Here is a 5,543-nt window from a genome sequence, read left to right as displayed (position 1 = left end):
AGGCGAGTGAAATTATGTCAAAGTGTCACTAGAGCAAAAATTCTATATTAATTTCAGAGGTCGAGTGCAATTTGTTGCGATTATTTCATAAATAAAACTGTTCAAAACCAAAATTTGATTGTAATTTATTTATGTAAGTACCATTAAACACACAGTTTTTATAAATATTTGACGATTGAAAGTCATCACTTTTATAATTTTTAAAACATTAATTGTCATTAATGTCACTGAATGTATTTTTTCGTAGCAACGAAGGGCATCTGACGTAATATACTTAACGACGGGAGATTATCAAAAATTATCGATTTAATTCAGATTTCTGTAGCTTTCTATTGGTCAGAATCTCCTATGAATGAAATAATCAGCAGTAATTTCACAAGAGCTCTAAAATTATTAAATTTTTCCCGAGTGACACTTTGACAGTTTTAATTTCAAGTGCCGAAGGCGAGTGAAATTATGTCAAAGTGTCACGAGGGCAAAAATTCTATATTAATTTTAGAGATCGATTGCAGTTTGTTGCGATTATTTCATGAATAAAATTGTTCAAAACCAAAATTTTATTGTAATTTATTTATGTAAGTACAAATTAGTACAATTAAACAAACAGTTGTTATAAATATTAATTTGACGATTGGAAGTCATCACTTTTATAATTTTTACAACATTAATTGTCATTAATGTCACTGAATGCATTTTTTCGTAGCAACGAAGGGCATCTGACGTAATATACTTGACGACGGGAAATTATCAAAAATTATCCATTTAATTTAGATTTCTGTAGTTTTCTATTGGTCAGAATCTCCTATGAATGAAATAATCAGTAGTAATTGCACAAGAGGTAAAAGGGGGAGAAGTGTACTTTTGAAGTGTGTAAAATTAATAATTCTTAGCTGAGCGCTTTCGGCTTATAAAGCCATCTACGGAGCTATGGTCAAAAATGTCAAAATACCACTATGAAGAGAGATGGGTTCCATTTATGATATGAAATACTTCTGTTTCTTATGTAGTTTTTTATTGGTTGGAAAAAACCTTGTCTGTCTGTTTAAAAAATTGTTCAATTTGCTGTTGGTTATTTTTGTATCAAGAAAACTTAAACATCAAGAACGAGCACAAAGGACTTTCACACGAAAATTTCATTATATATAAAACGAATATTTGATCATGGTAAGGTCAAAAAAACCTTACCATTTGAATACTGCGGTGTCAGATAGCAGAATTATTCTGCTATCTGTTTTTTTTTCGAATCCTGAAAAAACTTTATGCACAATGAAAGACTTAATTATTACCGAGGGCCAAAAGTCCCTTAGAATAAATAAAACGTTGCTTTTGAGTGAGATATTTGAAATTAAAAATCACACTAAATTTTCTCTTAGTTTTTCACCTCTGTAAACTATTAAAATAAACATTATAGAAGTTTTCAGGGACTTTCTGCTCTCGCTAATAACGTAATCTTGCATTCTGCGTTTAAATTTTTCAAAAATACTTCTTATTAGTTTCTTCCGGATTGGAAAAAAACGAATCATATTTAAATAGCATTGGAGCCATAAGTTTGCACCTATCTCCTAAATAGTAAAATTGTTTTTCATCTTATATAAATAAAATTTAATTTCTTTTCTAAAGAAAATAATTTTTTTAATTTGTTTTTAAAATGGAGAGCACACTGAAAAAAGAAGTATTAGCCAAACAAGTAGCTAAACTACAGACCACGATGAAAAAGATACGAGGGTAATCAAAAGAAGATGATTAGAAAAACGATTGGTTAGGCTACAAACCTAGTTCTTATGGTGCAGAAGGAGATGAATATTTCACCTTTTGTATGTAATATCCCGCACTTACGCGATAGGTGGGACTAAGTGATAACCGCGTAAGTCAAATTCGCGTAAGTCGGGGTGTAATTTTGCATATGTACACATACATACATACATAATCGGTTGCCTCTTTTACCATATTAGGTGTCGAGTTTGCATATGTATGTATATAAATTATTTTTAATTGGGACTGGAAGTTAAGAAAAATAGCATATACGAATGTAAAATTGTCAATAGAATTTATTTTGATGTAGAAGGCTGCATAAAACCTAACAAAGAAATAACTCAAAAATTTGTTTTCCCCCGCAAAATTTCTTCATAGCAGGCTAATAATTTTTTTATCCCTTGTTTTGGTAGAAGAAGTGCAATCTTTAATATAGTTTGTATGTTCTAAAATTTGTAAGCCTTTTTCAATTAAACTGAGACCTTCAATCAAGCTTCCAACCGTTATTTTGATCTTCAGTTTAAACTAGATCCAAACAATCAAGCTCTTCAATGTTTTGTTATTTCTCATGCGTTTCTATGAGGTCATCAATAGTTAGTTCCCGATTGTGGGAATTTAAGAGTTCTTTAACGTCATCACTATCAACAACTTCTTTAATCGCATTACTAATTTCATAAAATTATAAACACCCACTCGCAGACAAAACTGTAGATAAGAAATACCTAAATGTATATAAAAAATAAATTCTTGTGCTGTGCTTATTTCGTGCGAAAAGTCAAAATATCTACATTAGATGAGCAATAATATGTATGCGGTAATTATATTTCATCGATAATCGAGCGATTATGTGGCGCTCAAATGACTAATTGACAAGATTTGAAAATCGCGTAACTCTGGGTTCGCGTAAGTCGATGTATTACTGTACAAATGAATTAGTGTCTTGGTATGCTACATTAATAAACTTTTTTGAAGGAGTTTCATAGTCTGTGATGTCTGTAGCTTTATGGCAATAGTTGGCAATAGTCTTTCTTTTTTTACGAGCCTAATTTTTCAGTAGAGCATTTCGAAAATTTGAATTATGTTTTGCCAATCCAAAAATGAAAAGTAATCGACATAAGAAATCAAGTTACATATCAAGTTTTGCCCTATCTAATAAGTACCACAGATGACATATATTTTGTGCCATTCTCATTTTTAACCCTAAACTACTAATGTGGATGTTTCGGGACGTAGACTCTGATGTGCGGTATGTCATGCCCTTGCTTATTCCACTTTTTTTAATATGAATTTGTCTTATATCACAGTTAGGTCTGGATCCCGCGTACCAAAAAAAAGTTGATTAATAGCAAGTTGAAAATTTTGTTAATAGCTTAAAGGTGTCTAGTCTGACAAATTTTGATGTACGGGATCACTGGAAGGGTGTAACGGTCACGTTACGAAAGTAGCTCTTTAATAATTATTATTATTATTTTCCCTCGGTCTCTCATTTAAATTCTCGTATAGGACCACTGAGGTGACGTCATACCTCGGTGATGGAACGTACTTCACCTATCGAGAATTATTCGGGTTCTGAGAGAATTTGACGTTTACCTTGGCGGAGAAACGCCTCTCGTTCTTTACTTGACTGTGAGCTGTGGTGTCGAATAGATATACCATATAGAATGGCGGATGATTTCCTCCAACTTATTTTATCACATAAGAAATTTAACGTAAAGTAAAAAGTTACCACCAGGGATTGTCTGGAGTGAGGAAACATGTGGGTGACAACTCCTGTTGGAGTATAAATAGGAATCATTCGGTGAGATCTACTTTTTCATAGTAATTTTTTTATGTATAGTCTTGGTTTTTGTGATGGAACCTTTGAGATATTAGGTTCATTGTTAAATTGCTTAGTCAACTCATTATTTGGATTTTATGTAGATTATTTCGATTATTGAATATTCATTCAAGGAAAATAATATATTAATATATTTTTTGGTTAGACATAACCAAACATATGCAATTCTCAATTAATATTTGAAATAATTACCATTTCTCTGTAGGTTTTAAATTATTCAACATCCAATAGTTTATAAATTCAATATATTTTTACAGATATTTCCTCAAATAAATCATTTCAATGTCATTTGTCCATGTATTCACACTCAAAACAGTTCAAGGTTACCTGAGATTGGTTTTTGTTCCATCTTAATGATTGGTTTTTCTATGTTAATGCTTCTAAAAAGTTTCCTCAATTATTTCTTCTTCCCTTTACTTTTTGCTAATGTTTAAAATGGGAAATAAAACTGGGAATGTTTTTAGCCATTTGGGAGAAACCCTACCATGAAGTCCTAGACCTTATTTGACCACCTTGGGAAACCACTACAGCCACAGTCAAGTCATCATTGGGTAGTAATTTTGGGAGCAAGCTATGGGAGCGTTCCAGCTCAATTTTCGTCTTGGCACCTGGGCCTACAGGAGTCATGGGGGCGCACCATCCTGGTGCATCATTTTCTAGGATGTAACCGCAACCTCGTTTGGGAACATTTAGTGAGGTGTTTTAGTAACTATTGGTTTTTTTTTATATTACAGACTATCTGTTAAATACACTATGTTTTTTTTCCAGATTTAGGTTACCTCTGCTTTTTTTTTGACATATTTGTATATTAGATTATTTGGTTCCCAAACTTTGTATCTACGGTAACTTCTTGTGCACAGGAATAAGCCTAGAGAAAATTAGGTTTTTAATACTTTATTATTGCTTTGATATTGGTTTATGTAATTCGGGTAAATTTATTTTTTAATATTACTAGCTTGTTTCCCAAATATTTTACTGTTATTCGCTTTATTCCATTTGTTCGGTTAATTTAGGTCATCGTCGGTATTTATCTCAACTTCATTTCTACTTTAGTCAATTATATATTTAACTTTATCTATTCATTATTGTATTTTCCCTTAGTGAGGCTTGGGCCTATTTATTTGTAGTATTTTCATCTTTGTCAGTTTCCTTTAGTTGTACGTAGCAGGCGTACTATAACCATTTGGTAGAAGACTCATGTGAGTTGTACCCTATATATATGTAAGAGGTATTTAAGTTTGTAACAGATAACATTATTGTTGTTATCTTTAAAATATATATAGCTTCTTGTATAACTTATGTCATTTTAGAGTTACATGATATATGCTTGTCTAACTCAGAGATTGTTAAAAATCTAGTAGTTATTTTAATAAATATTTATTTATTTTGTATATCATGAATTTTATTATTCCTTTATGTTTGTTATTACAGGTTTGGTATATTTAATATTTGACAGCAGTATAAGATACCTGGGAAAATGATCGAAGATCATTTTCACGGCGCCCATGATTTGTTAGATTTATTTATTTTGTTCGTCTTTAGCAATTATCCATCTTCATTAAGTTTCAGTACATTATTCTTATTTTATTATTTCATCTTTTAGTCATCATTACTATCTATATAGAGCTACTGTTCTTCGACAGGCATGCAAACGAGCCGTATCCATCCTTGAGTGTCAAGTTGCTCTCTTGCATCTATAGCTAGCTAACTAGCTATTCAGTTTGCCTCTGTCTCTTCCCACTTCTACTTCTATCCCTTCTCATTCCCCTTTCTTCAGTACTACTGCATTTTTTTTTATTTTTCCTATTGCGGCTTCTCAACGTAGAAGCCATCTCACCTTTCTCTTTTCATCCCAGCTATTTAGTTACTTAGTATTTTTTTTTCCTTACTTCTGTTGGAGTACCTATATCTTTCTTTTTACTTTCACTCCAACAGAAGTTTTCTCTTTACTTCT

The 5,543-nt window shown here is 31.6% G+C and overlaps 1 long non-coding RNA gene across 1 annotated transcript; it reads left to right on the top strand.

The window, feature by feature from the left end:
- The first annotated feature begins 3,178 nt into the window (after positions 1-3,178).
- LOC126892737 (uncharacterized) lies at positions 3,179-4,980 on the top strand. The gene is made up of 2 exons (XR_007700985.1): positions 3,179-3,550; positions 4,054-4,980. It is a non-coding gene; the product is annotated as an uncharacterized LOC126892737 (long non-coding RNA).
- The last annotated feature ends 563 nt before the right edge of the window (positions 4,981-5,543 follow it).

Source organism: Diabrotica virgifera, chromosome 9, assembly GCF_917563875.1.
Source record: "Diabrotica virgifera virgifera chromosome 9, PGI_DIABVI_V3a".
NCBI classification, from domain to species: domain Eukaryota; kingdom Metazoa; phylum Arthropoda; class Insecta; order Coleoptera; family Chrysomelidae; genus Diabrotica; species Diabrotica virgifera.
The sequence above is the reverse complement of the archived record's forward strand: the minus strand, read 5'-3'. Positions and strand labels throughout refer to the sequence as shown.